The sequence below is a fragment of the Amblyomma mixtum genome, chromosome 1 (assembly GCF_055824585.1).
Source record: "Amblyomma mixtum isolate Tamu chromosome 1, ASM5582458v1, whole genome shotgun sequence".
Lineage (NCBI taxonomy): Eukaryota > Metazoa > Arthropoda > Arachnida > Ixodida > Ixodidae > Amblyomma > Amblyomma mixtum.
Window position 1 is genome coordinate 235,797,700 of NC_143012.1, and position 15,085 is coordinate 235,812,784.

Here is a 15,085-nt window from a genome sequence, read left to right on the forward strand (position 1 = left end):
CGTCCCACTGGATGTTTATCGCGATAGCGATTCGTACTGGAAAGCCCAGACGCAAGCCACGCGTGAAAAGGTGGAGAGGTGGAAAGGGCGACATCTTTCAATTTTCGCAAGGGCCACAGTGTGTAATCTGTTTTTTTATGTCTAGGCTGTGGTACGTGATGCAAGTGTTGCATTGTGCAAGGATGAACGTACAGAGACTGCACCGGATCTTTGCCGTTTTTGTGTGGGCCGCGGACTGGGAACGCTGCAGCCGGACCAATTTGTTTAGGCGGGTGAAGGACGGTGGCCTGAGTCTGGGACACTTATTTCTGCGGCAGATTGTAAGCAGATTTTGTTTTGTGCGCGATGTAAGTGATCCGTTTTTGCGCACTGTGTGCCAATTAAGGCTCGGAAATGCACTGCCGGACTTTGTTGTCTCAACCGAAAGTTTCTCGGGACGTATTTTTGGTTACTTCAGAGAGGTTGTCGCGAGTGTTCGATTCCTGTCTGTTCGATTTTCGTATGAATATTTACCTTCTGTTAACAGGAAGAAGTTGTACAAGGATTTGTGCGATGTAGTTCTTCCACAACCTATGTACAGGGCCTTATACAATGGAGGCCTGGGACGCGACGTACTTAAGCGTGTCAAGGCGATGCAGGTGCCACCAAGTGCAAAAACATTTTTCTTTAAATTACATACCGGAACACTACCAGTAAAGAAATTTTTTAAGGGAAGCATTTATTTCTACCTTGGGGATCCCATTGTTTAATTTGTAAACAACCAGGAACAATAGACCACGTTTTTTTTGCACTGTTGGGAGGGGGTATACTTTTGGGACATCTTACAAAGGACTTTAAAAAAGGAATTACCGCTGGACTCTCATGGTATTCGGTACTTGCCTGTAGAGAGTGAGGATGGGACACCATTCGACCTTATTATGCTAATGGGCCTCCATTGTATTTGGCGCTCCAGAATGGCAGGATATCATCGCGATCCTGATGCAGGGCCAGCACGCATCTATTTTCGGGAGTGCATGCATAGGTATATTGAAGGTCAGAAACTTGCTCCTGAAGCTCCCGAGTGGCTCGAAAGAGTCGAGCCTTTGGTGATGCTTAAAGAGTTTTAACGTGACGAAGCCAAGCCCCGTCAGGCGGATAGTGTTGTTAATTATTGCTCATTGTGCTCTGTAAGTGTATTTGTGTATTGTGGTTCTTGCCGAAGTCAGGCAATAAAGAAAAAAAAAGTTTCCGTGGTGTAGCGGTTATCACGTGCGCCTCACACGCGCAAGGTCCCCGGTTCGATCCCGGGCGGAAACATTATTTTTTCTATTTCTTCGCATTCCCAGGTGAATAATTTTTGGCAGTCGCCGACGCAACCTCCAGAACAAACAAGAAATCCCTGCTCTCATTCCCGTTTCCGTGGTGGAGATTCCACTTCCGGCCACCGAGCGTGACGGACGTGTAATGACTAGCTCCGTCGGAGCGGCTACAGCGGCCATGTCTTGCCGCGGAAACAGGAATTTTGGCTCGGACAGCGAGTATCAGGTTGTACTGCCTAGTTTGCCTACAGGGCGTTTTGTTTTCAACACAGTTTTCCTGCACGGGGACATCAGTGCTCGCCCCTACAGGGTGTAAGATTTTCGAGATGCGGTCGCTCCACTTTCGCTCCTGCCGGAAGTTATCGCCCTGGGGGCGTATCGCATGAGTCATGTGTGGGCCGTAACCTTCAAGGACGCCGACGCTGCGAAGAAGGTTATCAACATCGGTGAGCTCAAAGTGAAAGGTGCCCGATGTCTTGTGATAGATCCTGCAAACAGGGACTTCCGAATGAAGCTACATTGGCTCCTACACAGCGTACCGGACGAAGACGTGCGGCTTGCCCTCGCTCCGTTCGGGAAGGTGACGGACGTCACAAGGGAGCGATGGCGTGCACAAGGCGTGTCGGACAACGGTTCAACTACGAGGCTGGTGACCCTTAAGTTGAACGCCGGCGTCAAGATGGACGACTTGCCCCACCAGGTGAGCGTAGCCGGAGAGCTTGCGCTTGTGGTCGTGTCGGGCAGGCCTCTCCTTTGCCTGCGCTGCTGCGGCACAGGCCATATTCGGCGTGAGTGCAAAATCCCACGTTGCGGTGCTTGCCGTCGCTTCGGGCACGAGGAAAGCCAGTGCGCTCGGACGTACGCCAGCGTCACCGGACCATCGACCAGTGAAGAGACGACAGAGCTGCTCATGGATGAGGCCGATGCGGAGGATGCATCGAGAGCGGCGAGCGGGCCAGTGGCGAGCGAGACCGGGTCGGCTGCTCCTCGGGCGGATCAGTTGGAAGCGCAACTTTGCCCGGTCGACACTCCGTCGCAGTCGCCTCCAGCTCCTGCACCGGCTGACGATGTCGTGACGAGAGATGCGACTGCACAGGCTGGGGACTCTCCGGTGAGCGCCGCCTGTAATGGGGCTGAGCCCGTGGACATTCCACCAACAACCAGTGTCACGGCCGGAAAACGGGCGCATGATGACAGCGCAAGCAAGGAGCCGCAGCAGGATGCCAGTGGGGGTGATGAGCCTCCTCCTAAAACGCCAGGTATGAGGCGAGCGCCCTACAAACCGCGGCCGAACATTCCGGCCGACTCACGGCAGGCGGGGAAACCGCCTCCGTAGATTTGCAGTGTAGAACCCGAGCTGGGGCGTGGGTGGTTTGTGGTGCGGGCGTGATGGTAGACACCATGCGACAAGGTCTTTTTTTTCACTCGATATGGCGATCAATCTCACGGAAGCACACTGCGTGTAGCAACTTTGAATATACGAGGCCTCGGGGCAAGAAGGCGACAATGCCAGTTGAGTCGCCTTCTTCTAGAGAACGATCTACACGTAGTAGCAATTCAGGAAACTAAGATTGAAAGTGAGGAGGCGACCCATCGAATGGTGTCTGTTTTCCGTACGCATTTCGATGTATGCGTGTGTCACTCTGTTGGCGCCTCATGTGGCTGTGTTCTCTTCATTCGGAATAACCTTGGTATCACTGTGCAGTCTTTGTTCTCCTGTGAAAGCGGCCGACTTCTTGTCGTTGATTTTGTGCATTGCGCAAAGAATTTCAGGGTTATTTGTGCGTATGCGCCAAATGTAGAGACCGACCGGAAAATGTTTTTTGAGCGCTTCCAGACATATTTAAACTGCGACAGGGTGCTGGTATTAGCGGGCGATTTCAATTGTGTTTGTCATGCCTCAGATCGTGCAAATGGTGCTTCGGTCCGAGACAAAAGCGTGGACGTCTTGAAAGAAGTGGTCTACGACCACTATTTAGGGGATATTGGGAATGTATTCTTATATGGTACCCGTCCGCAGTATACTCAATTTCAAGGAAATAGCCATGCACGGCGAGACAGACTGTATGTGTCAGCAGAGCTGGTACCTCTATGTACAATGTACGAAGTAAAACCTGTGCCCTTTAGTGACCATTCCCTAGTAATAGCAACTTTTGGAAATAAACAAGAGAAAACTCGTTTCAACTGGCACTTGTGGAAATTTAATTCTAAATTATTGGAAGACGAGGGATTTAATAATGGAGTAACGCAAGAGCTAAAGAAGCTACTTGCAGCGCAACGGATAAACTACGCTACCCAATGGGAAGAGTTTAAGCAGCTTGTCAAAATAAGAGCGATTGAAAAATCTAGCACCTTGAGGTACGCAGAGAAACAAACCGAAACAGAGCTTCGCAATCAGCTTGAATTCCTGATCAGTATAGAAAGCGCTGAACCAGGAACATGTTTTAATGAAATAAGGGATGTAAAAACACAGCTTGAAAGAATAGACGCTGATAAGTACAGAGCGGCAGTTATTCGTGCACGGTCCGAGAAGCTGTGGGCAGCGGAAACGCCAACAAAGCGTGTTATGTCTGATGAGAAACGATACGCATGTCGGAAGGAAATACGACAAATAAACACCGGCGCAGATATTTCGGCAGACAGCAGTGTTATCAAGCGCGTAATCTGTGACCACTTCAAAGACGTACTGGGTCATTCGCGAAAAGCTGAAGAAAACTTTTACAGTGAATTTCTACAGTTCATGCCGAAACTTGACGAAGAAGTGAAAACGCGTCTTGAGCAACCGATTTCCGTGAACGAAATAGAGCACGCGATAGACACATTACCAATTGGTACAGCTCCTGGTCCAGACGGCCTTGGGGCTGCTTTCTACAAAGCATTTAGAGCTATGATAGCTCCTGTCCTGCTGAAAGTATTTGCCGAGTGTTACGAAGCAAAACGTGTTCCCATGTCCTTCACAACTTCACACATTGTGCTCATACCAAAAACTGATGATCCGGAAAAACGCCTGTTGGTGAGCTCTTATCGTCCGATAAGCCTCACCAACGTTGACAGCAAAATATTCATGAAGGTGCTTGCAAAAAGATTGCAGGGAGTCATAACCATGCTGGTAGGTGAACATCAGTCATGTGGCATAAAGGGGCGAAGCATCGCCACTAACATACACGTAGCGCGATCCGTGCTAGAATGCTGCGACTCTTTTGACGACCAAGTGGCGATGATGCAGCTGGATCTGGCAAAAGCCTTTGATCGTGTTTGCCATGAAGTGCTCTTGGCCATATTAGATTACTCGAATGTGGGCGAGGTAATAACAGAGGGCGTGAAAATGGCCTACACAAATTGTACAACTCGAATTGTTGTCAACGGAGACCTCACAGAGACCCTGCAAGTGCGGTCTTCTGTGAGGCAGGGTTGTCCTTTGTCACCCTTGCTATTTGCGGCCTACCTTGAGCCGCTTTGCCTGGCTATTCAGAATAACGACCGCATAATGGGCTTCAGGCTGCAGTCAGTGGAAGTGAAAATCTTGGCATAAGCCGATGACATTGCAGTTTTCTGTTCAAATAGAGAGAGTGTTTGTGAAGCCACAGATGTAGTACACAAATTCTGTAGACCCACTGGGGCTCAGATCAACTGGGAAAAAAGCTACGGGTACTGGCATGACAGTTTTGAAGTCACGCCCGACTACTATTCTCGAATGCGCTGGTCCACCATTCCAACAGTATATCTACGAGTACCACTTGATTGTTACCGAGAGCCTGATCGGTACTGGAATGAGCAAGCAGCGAAAGTCAAGGAAAAAACCGATGCTTGGCAAGGACGACAATTGTCCATGTTCTCACGTGCCACTTTTTGTAATATTTTCCTTGCCGCAAAGATATGGTATGTGATGAGTACGCTGAGCGCAGCGCGGGTCAACATTAAAAAAATCCATCGTGTTTTTGCCGTTTTTATTTGGTCTTCGACTTGGGAGAGGACCAGTCGAACAAATTTGTTTTTGTCCGTGAAGAAAGGTTGGCTTGGACTTGCACATTTATTTTTGAGACAAGTGGTCTCGCGTTTTATGTACCTCCGAGATCAAAACGATATGTTCCTACGCACCGTAGTGCAAACTCGGCTAGATCGATTTCTTCCAGAGTTTCTTGTGTGTTCGTGCCAAAGCATGGGTGTGGCTGTGAGAGGGTATCTGCGAGAGGTCGTACTCGCGTATAGGATGTTGCATGTGAGATTTTCTATGGAATATTTGTGTGGCGTAGGGAGAAAAAATTGTATAAGGATTTAGTGGACATAATGCTACCTGTACCGATGTACCGTTTCCCACATCATGGAGGCCCAGGAGCAGATGTTCTTAAGAGAGTAAAGAAGATGCCAGTATCGCCATCAGTCAAATCCTTTTTCTTTAAACTTCACACTAACACATTATCAGTCAAAACATGGATGCAAGATAAAGGCATCTTCATTCCCTGGTCAACTAACTGTTTTCTGTGCAAAAGAGCTGAAACCACAGAACACGTTTTTTTGGACTGTTGGGACCCCATCTTCTTCTGGGATGTTCTTCAAAGGACTTTAAAAAAAGACTTACCCTTAGATTCCTATGGCACGACGCAGATGGCATTCCATTCGATGCGATTATGCTCCTGGGCCTACATAGCTTGTGGAAAACAAGAATGCAGTTCAACCATGCTGATGTAGAAGTTCGTTCTGTACGGGAACACTTCATTCAAAGTGTTGTACGTTTCAGAGAAGTGTATCGAGGACTACCTGAACCGCCAGAATGGGTTGATGTGCTTGACGTTTTGACGCAACTGAAAAAATTTTAACATGCCGTGTCAGCCAAAGCCTGGTTGACACGTTTTATCAATTGTATATTGTTGTGAACGTCGAAGTCGGCAATAAAGAAAAAAAAAAAAGGTTTTTTATTTCTTCGCATTCCCAGGTGAAGAATTTTTGGCAGTCGCCGACGCAGCCTCCAGAACAAACAAGAAATCCCTGCTCTCATTCCCGTTTCCGTGGTGAAGCGGTTATCACGTGCGCCTCACACGCACAAGGTCCCCGGTTCGATCCCGGGCGGAAACATTATTTTTTTTTATTTCTCCGCATTCCCAGGTGAATAATTTTTGGCAGTCGCCGACGCAACCTCCAGAACAAACAAGAAATCCCTGCTCTCATTCCCGTTTCCGTGGTGTAGCGGTTATCACGTGCGCCTCACACGCGCAAGGTCCCCGGTTCGATCCCGGGCGGAAACATTATTTTTTTTTATTTCTTCGCATTCCCAGGTGAAGAATTTTTGGCAGTCGCCGACGCAACCTCCAGAACAAACAAGAAATCCCTGCTCTCATTCCCGTTTCCGTGGTGTAGCGGTTATCACGTGCGCCTCACACGCGCAAGGTCCCCGGTTCGATCCCGGGCGGAAACATCGTTTTTGATTTTTTTTAGAGCGCAGCTCTTTGGCGTCCGTTCCTGGGTTTCGCGTCGTCGTCGGCGTTGTCGTCGGCCTCGTAACCAGCTCCGCCCCCCTTTCATCCCCCCAGCGCTAGCAGCGACCGACTGATACCGCTGGATGCCGCTGACGCCGCTAGAGAGTCAAGATAACGTGACTGCATAGAACACCGTCGCCGCCATGCAGAAAGAGGAGGAAAGGGTCCCCCCTCCCCCCCCCCCCCCCTTTTCTTGTGTTGCGGATAGGGTGCTCTTCAGTTGCCGACGCGCCGGTTATTTCACGTAGGCCCCGGCACGTCGACGAATACGTGACCACCTTCCCACGGCTAGACCTGGTTCTTAGCGCTGCGGAAGCGAGGGTATCATATTGTTTGTGTCGGCATCGGCGGCGTTGTCCCTGAAACCAACTCCGCAGCTGGGGTTGACTCACTATCGAAAAGGTGAAACAGCTTATTTGCTGCGCTCAAATTTCGCATTAGGAAGTAACGTAATCGTCGGTAATTTTTTTTATTTGTTCGCATTCCGAGCGGAAGAATTTTTGGCAGTCGCGGGTGCAATCTCCAGAATAAACAAAAAAACCCTCCTCTCATTCCCGTTTCCGTGGTGTAGGACTTCCGGCCGCGATAGCGAACGGACGCGTGTGAAATGGGCTCCGTTGGAGCGGTATCAGCGGCCGTGTCCGGCCGCGGTAACAGGTTTTCTTCTGGATCGGATGATGAGTATCGTGTTGTTTTGCCGAGTCTGCCTTTAGGGCGTTTGGTTTTGGATAGCGTTTTTATGCATGCGGACGTGAGTGCACGGCCCTACCGAGTAGAAGACTTCAGGGATACGCTGGTGAGTTTGAATCTGCTCCCCGAGGCCTTGGGGGCGTATCAAATGAATCACGTGTGGGCAGTTACCTTCAAGTGTGACGCAGGTGTGCAGAGGCTGCTCGCCAACAACGAAGTGCAAGTGAAGAACCATCGCTGCGTTCTCATCGACCCGTCTCACCAGGACCTACGGTTGAAACTGCACTGGCTGCTGCCCACCGTCCCCGACGACGATGTGCGGGCGGCTTTGCTAGTGTACGGAAAAGCGACAGATGTGGTCAAGGAGCGTTGGAGGGTCAATGGTGTGTCTGACAAGAGCTCGACGACCCGGACCGTGACTTTGAAGCTCAAGGCCGGTGTGAAGCCGGAAGATATACCACATCAGCTTAGGATCGCTGGTGAGCTGGCCCTTGTCGTGGTGCCGGGCAGGGCACCCCTCTGCTTGCGATGCCAGAGCACAGGCCACATACGTCGTGACTGCTAGGTACCGCGCTGTGTGCTATGGCGTCGCTTTGGCCACGACGAGACCGAGTGCGTGCGTACCTACGCCAGCGTCGCAGGGCCCGCGAGGAGTGACGATAACTCGGAGCTCCTAATGGATGAAGCTGATGGTGAAGCAGCCGCCAAGGCGGAGTCAGAAGACAAAGCAACGGCTGGAAATGAGCCGGCTGAGCAAGCCTCGGGCGAATCAGTATGCCAAGGCCCTCCAAACCTCGAAGAAAATGGCACACATGCGAGAACAGAAGACCCATCGACGGCAAGGTTGGTTCAGGACGAGAAGATAAACGCGACATCGGTGGGAAGCGCCAGCGAGGGGGAGCAGAACATGGACACACCAAACGAGGGCACCGCCGCCGCGGCGACTAAACGCTCGCACGATTCGAGGAAGATGACACATCTTCTGGCCCGCCTGTCAACGGAGAGCCACCGTCAAAAGCAGCTCCCGTGCGTCGGTCGACGTTGCGACCTCGGCCGAACATCCCTCCAGACCGGAGGACGACGACGAGGGCGACGACGCCACCGCCGACGCCGCCGCCGGCGGCCTCGTAGTTGTAAGTTTTGTGACTGGACGAGCGCTTGTTCTGGCGCTGAGGATGCTTCTTGTCAACGGTAAGCACCATCCTCTTGGTCTCCTTCCATACTACAATGGCGCTGCCAGATAGAGCTTTGCGATTCGCCACAATCAATGTCCGAGGGCTATGTGCGAGGAGGAGGCAACGGCAGTTATATAGGTTGTCAACGGAAAAAGATTTAGATATTATTGCCGTACAAGAGACGAAAATTGAAGATGTTGAGACCGAGAGTATGGTGCTGCCTTTCATGTCACATTACTACGCGTGTGTGAGCCATGCGGTTGGGAGATCTGCAGGCTGTGTTCTTTTTGTGCGGCAACATTTGGGGCTTGATGTGCAGGCCGTACGGTCGGACATTGCAGGACGTATGGTTCTTTGCGATTTTAGTTTTGGTTCAGTGCTATGGCGGGTGATATGCTTGTATGCTCCTAATGTACTCGAGGAAAGACGACAGATGTTTGAGGGACTCAAAAATTATTGCGATGTCGATCGGAAACTAGTACTGATGGGAGACTTTAATTGTGGTTTAGCGGCGCAAGATAAAGCGAACGATACACCGTACAGAGACGCCAGCACGGCAGAACTTCGAAGCTTAATCGATGAATTTGGGCTCGAAGACGTAGCGGAATGCTTGGAAGACGACCACTGCGTTCGCTTTACGCATTTCCAAGGAGCCAGTCACGCCCGGCTTGATAGAATGTACGTTTCGGCCGAATTGACAGCGCTTTGCCGAGAGTACCATGTGCAGTCTGTGTCATTCAGCGACCACTGTCTTGTCTGGTTTGATATTAAGAACAAGAAAGAAAATAAAAATAAATTCACATGGGAGTTATGGAAGTTTAACGCGAAGATTTTAGATGACGACGGTTTCAAGGAACAAGTGTCAAGTATGCTTGAAGAAATTAAGGATGATACAGCCACAGTGGTTTGCGAACAATGGGAGACTTTCAAGCAAAAAACTAAAATGAAAGCGTTGCAACGAGCTAGCGCTATAAAGTACGAGAATGATAAGTATGAGACGAACTTACGAAAGAGCCTGCAAATGCTAATAAATCAAGAAAACTCAGCTCCAGGCACGTTCAAGGCTGACATCTGTTCGCTCAAACATAAGCTCGAACAGTTTGATATCGACCGATACCGCGGTGCGCTTGTACGAGCCAGAGCCGATAAAGAGATAACCGGTGAGGCACCAACTAAAAGATCACTGGCAAGGGAAAGAAAATGGGCCTGCAAGAATGTGATTTTCGAGGTTGAACAAGACGGCATTATTTTGAACGAACAGAACGACATCGAAAACGCTTTCACCCTGTTTTACAAAGGTCTATTTGCGCTTAGAGCGGTAGACTTAGAAATCTTCAGGACAGAATTCCTGGCTTTAATGCCTAGGATTAATGACAACTCAAAAGAGGTGTTAGAGCGCCCGATTACTGTCGCTGAAATAGAGTTGGCTATCGATGACTTAAAACGAGGGAGGTCACCAGGACCAGATGGATTAGGCGCTGAATTATACAAGACTTTCAAGAATGAATTAGCCCCTATAATAGCCCACCTTTTAGAAGACGCATATGAGCGGAAGCGCCTACCGCCTTCTTTCCTGGCCACGCATACAGTTCTCATCCCCAAAACAGGGGATCGAATCGCTTTAAGGCAAGTAAAGTCCTATCGTCCAATCAGCTTAACGAACGTCGACTACAAGATCTATATGAAAGTACTGGCTAAAAGACTTCAAACGGTTATAAAAGAGATTGTTGGACCACACCAGACTTGCGGTATAAGGGATCGGTCAATATTCACTAACATTCACACGGCGAGATGCGTGCTGGAGTGCTGCGATGCACTAAACATGAACGTCGCAATGCTCCAGCTCGATTTGGAGAAAGCGTTCGATCGTGTACCACATGAACTCTTTGTTTACACTTTTGCAACACGTCAACGTGGGAGCAGTTATCACAGAGGGTGTCGCAATGGCTTACAGGGGATGCACAACGCGCCTAGTAATCAACAAATCGGTAGGAGCACCGATCGAGGTGCAACGATCCGTGCGACAGGGTTGCCCCCTCTCACCATTACTTTTTGCGTTATATATCGAACCCTTCTGCCTTAGTATAATAGACACCAGCTACGTAAAAGGCTTTAAATTACAGCTAACCGAAGTGAAACTGTTGGCATACGCGGATGATGTGGCGGTTTTCTGCGTTGATAATGACAGCATCTTGAAAACGGTGGAAATTGTTAAGCGTTTCTGTGATGCCAGCGGCAGCGCTGTTAACTGGGGCAAGTGCCTTGGATTCTGGCACGGTTCTTGGGCGACGAAACCAGGCACTTTCGCCAGCATGCAATGGGCTGATACACCAGCGAGGTACCTAGGTGCTCCTTTAGAGTTTTACCGCGACAGTGAGCCCTACTGGCGGAGCCAAGTTGCAGAAGTGCGTGAAAGAACGGAGAAGGTTAAAGGGATGCTGAAAGGTTTCCCAAAAAAATTGAGTGAAGAGATGCACTTTACACTTTTCCACCCTCGGAATTCGAATTTCTCACCGAAATTAGGCAGAGGAAAGCGTAAACCTATTTTATTTTGGCGAAAAGTGCAGCAGCAGCCTCGGGCCAGCTCGCGCGCCTCGTTGCCGCCTGTGATTGGTTGGGCGCCTCGTGACGTGAACACTGGCGTTGGCTCGGTGAGCCCGGCTCGGTCGCCGCCGATGTAGTACTACATGAAGCGCGTCGCGCGGTGGTTCGGGCTGTTGGTTTGATGCTTATATCACAATGGAACACATCGAAGATTACCAGGAGGATCTTGGCGTCACCCCCTACATGTACGAACCAATCGCAAAGAGCAAACAGCTCCAAGGAAGAAACGATGCTGGCGCAAGCGGTGCTTTTGTCTTGAACGAAATCGAAGTGTCAGCATCTCCACGTGTTGGAAATGTCCTTTCGTAAGCATACTTTTCTAGCCAAACTTCATTCAGAGATACAATAAATTAATTTTGAAGCGAGCAAATGTTGTATAGCACTGCTCCACGAAATTTTCCTAATGCAATGTAAGCGGGATGCGATCGTCGACACTGTTGTCTTGCCGCTTGTCGGTGCTGCCGCACATCTGCTTGTAATCCACACAGACCACTGACATGCGCAAGAAGTTATCAGGCTCTTTTTGCACGCAAATTTTATGCTGGCATCGCTTCACGGTCGCTGCGTGCCGGCTCGGTTCATAACACACGCGTAAAACAAGTTCGCGGCGCTTTGCGGCAGAACTCGTCGAGGTGACAAACGTGCGCCTTCCGTTCTGCGTGCCAAGATGGTATCTGGCAGTAAATTAAAATCCTTGTTTAGGCGAGTTGCTTCATACTGCAAGCCCTTGTAGGAATATCTCCATCCGTTTGCGGCCGCCTTTATCGTGCTGTTCTCAGATCAAGCGACAAGTGATTTTTTTTCACTAACTCGATGCCCTCGGGCTGCACCCGAGCAGGCCGAATCGCAAGGCTGGCTGTAGCACACGTGGCGCACAATTATATATTATTATTAATATATGAAGCCATGCTTCACTCGGCAATTTTTTACGACTACATGTGCTATTATAAATGTATTCCTGGCAGAACACTTTACTGGTATTGGCTGCATTAGAACTTGAACAGACTTGTCAGCACTTTTACAAAAGTTCAGTGCAGGGTGCTCAGCAGCATCTGCCAGTGGCATTCGACTTGTTGCACAGTCCTGATTTGTATTGCTGTTTGGTGTGCATTCTTGACTGTCTGGTGTGCAGCCTCCACGTGTGATGTCATTTTCCATGCCCTCTTGATTTGCACTATCGTCTGGTATGCAGTCTTGGTCTTGCAGCAGTTCGGCAAGGACCTGAAAGGCATAAGCCATATGATGTTATTGTTGCAAACAGAACAAAAGTGTGCTTCAATATGAGTAAAATTTTCTGGTTTATTTCATGAACCATTTTGTTGATTGGCGAGCTCCGTGCAAAGTGAGGTCATTTATTATATGCCAGGTGTTTCTTTAGAAGGTCCAAAATTTATTTTAAAAAATGGGTAACTAACCTTGTAATAATTTTATCCCTGGGGCTACATTGGGGGATATGGAAGACACCAGTAATAGGCAGAAGGCTTCCATTAGTTCACTAAACTGCATATCTTAATTAAATTTTTACTTTCATATTATGTTGTATTTGCAGATTTGGAGCACCTCCTGCAAATACTATAGCCAAGCAAAAAATATCTCTTTAAAAACTTACACCCTGGCAGTCAACTTCACGCGCTAACACAGCGCCAGCGGGCGCGTCCGACGTAGATCGCTAAAAAAAAAGTGTACGCTTTGGGGCCGGACTGCAAGCGCCATGACTGCGCACATTGTGCGCTGACGAGGCGGCTATCACCCAGGCCCCAGGCGAAACCAAAATTGAAAACGAACCGCCGCGCGCCCGTATACCAGAAACATCTGCAAAGAGTTTTCTCGGCGCTCCGGGCACGAAGAAAAATATGCCGCGTATTACTCCCTATGTTCTCGCCACTGAGGGCTACGCATGAATCCTAGAATATGTGAGCTCCAACATAATTGAGTGAAGAGGCTGCATATAACGTCTTTTTCACTTGCTTGCATACCGAACGAAGTTCTCGGCTCACGCGCGGTGCGCAGTCTCCGGTTGTGAGGCGCACTTCGCGTCGCTCCAGCTCTTGCAGTATTAGTAGCAGTTTAAGATTTTTATTCAGCCAAAAAATTTAGGGCCGAACTCTGATATGAGTAATGCTGTACGAGATGCATGATGCATGCCTGCAAGCATAAAAGCTAAGCACTTATATTGTAAGCTGCAGTTTGCTGCCGTCCTGACGTTCTCATTCCAGCGCCGTTCATCTGACTACTACCGAAAGTCTTGCATCCACGAAATAACGCGCCATACACTACACAGAACACCGATTCGCGCAGTCAAATTCTCAGAGTTAATACACAAATTCTTACCTCGAGCTTCCTCTTTTTCGCGAAAGCTGGCCTCGATGGCGGTGACGAGCTCCTGTGCGCGAAGACAGACTGTATTGCGCCGGGTTTCAGTCGAGCTGACTTTGTTGACAGGCCCAATGAACTCATTATCGACAGGCTCTGGTTATAGTCTTCATCACGAAAGTGGTCAGAGCATAGCACTGTAGTCTTTGAGGGCTTGAAATCCCTTCGCTTCACCGCAGCGACCCACCTCGAGGAAAGCTTCTTATTTTGCGGGAAATAATAAAAGACCACATCGTCGCGGCCGCTGGTGTTAGTGCAGCCGAAGGCTGCGCAGAACGCCGGCATGATGGTTCACCGCTTCACTCGATGCTGCACACGTTTCTGTACGTCACCACAAACATAAAAACGCACAAATAAAGAAACACACGGCAGCTCGAAGCAGCTTATGATGGCACGCACGCAGAAACAAGCACGGTCGCGGAGGCTGCGAGGCGACGGAACACCAACGTTTACGTCACCACCCCACGGTTTCCGGTTTCGGCTCGCATCGTCAGTGTCATCAGCAGCGCTCGGCGGACAGCGGGGGGCGGAGCTACCGCGCAATTTTAAACGGCGATTACGTCGCTCCTAAGTGATTAATCTGCAAATAAAAAATCACCCGCATGATTTTTAAGGTTCCCACATCCATACGTGAGCATCTTAATGAATTCGAAAAACTCTTCAGCTTCCCTTTAAAGGAGGGGACTTGTCTATGTTTGCGCGCAGCACTGTGTACAATGTCTTTTTAGAGCGCAGCTCTTTGGCGTCCGTTCCTGGGTTTCGCGTCGTCGTCGGCGTCGGCGTTGTCGTCGGCCTCGTAACGAGCTCCGCCCCCCTTTCATCTCCCCAGCGCTATCGGCGTCAGCGGCATCAGTCAGTCGCTGCTATCTCTTCCCTCCTCCCTTTATCGTGTTGTCCGCTTGCTGCGCGCGCTTCTGCCCCCATCGTTTGCCGCTGGGTGTACACGCCGCCCCCCTTCCCCCTCTTCCTGCGAGTCTCCGGTTGTCAAAGCGCCGGCTCGAACTTAATTCCTTTCTTCGCTCCTCCTCCAATGCAACCCCTGTGCGGTGGCAATCAGAGAGCCAGATCGGTGGCGGCGGATCTGTATATGTGCACCGCCCGAGCCGAAATTGCGAATACGTGTGAAAAATAAAAAAAAAAAATTCTGTGATAGCGCATACATGTGTGGCTCGATTTCTTTGCCTCAATCTATCGAAAAGGTGAAACAGCTTATTTGCTGCGCTCAAATTTCGCATTAGGAAGTAACGTAATCGTCGGTAATTTTTTGTTACCAAACTGTGGTATGTGCTGAGTGTTTTGGACTGCTCACGCGCCAATGTACAAAAGTTGCACCGTGTATTGGCCATCTTTGTGTGGGGGTCGGTATGGGAGAGGACAAGCCGTACCAACCTCTTCCGGAGAGTTAGTCAAGGAGGCCTGGGCTTGTCGCATTTATTCCTGAGGCAAGTGGTCAACCGTTTTTGTTTCCTTC

The 15,085-nt window shown here is 49.6% G+C and overlaps 4 non-coding genes and 1 pseudogene across 4 annotated transcripts; all 5 read left to right on the forward strand.

Annotated features, from left to right (window-relative positions):
- Positions 1-1,223: 1,223 nt before the first annotated feature.
- TRNAV-CAC (transfer RNA valine (anticodon CAC)) lies at positions 1,224-1,296 on the forward strand. The gene has a single exon. It is a non-coding gene; the product is annotated as a tRNA-Val (tRNA).
- A 147-nt stretch (positions 1,297-1,443) lies between these two features.
- LOC149371217 (uncharacterized) lies at positions 1,444-2,634 on the forward strand (annotated as a pseudogene).
- Positions 2,635-6,298: 3,664 nt separating this feature from the next.
- TRNAV-CAC (transfer RNA valine (anticodon CAC)) lies at positions 6,299-6,371 on the forward strand. Its single transcript has one exon. It is a non-coding gene; the product is annotated as a tRNA-Val (tRNA).
- Positions 6,372-6,468: 97 nt separating this feature from the next.
- TRNAV-CAC (transfer RNA valine (anticodon CAC)) lies at positions 6,469-6,541 on the forward strand. Its single transcript has one exon. It is a non-coding gene; the product is annotated as a tRNA-Val (tRNA).
- Positions 6,542-6,638: 97 nt separating this feature from the next.
- Positions 6,639-6,711, forward strand: TRNAV-CAC (transfer RNA valine (anticodon CAC)). The gene has a single exon. It is a non-coding gene; the product is annotated as a tRNA-Val (tRNA).
- Positions 6,712-15,085: the final 8,374 nt, after the last annotated feature.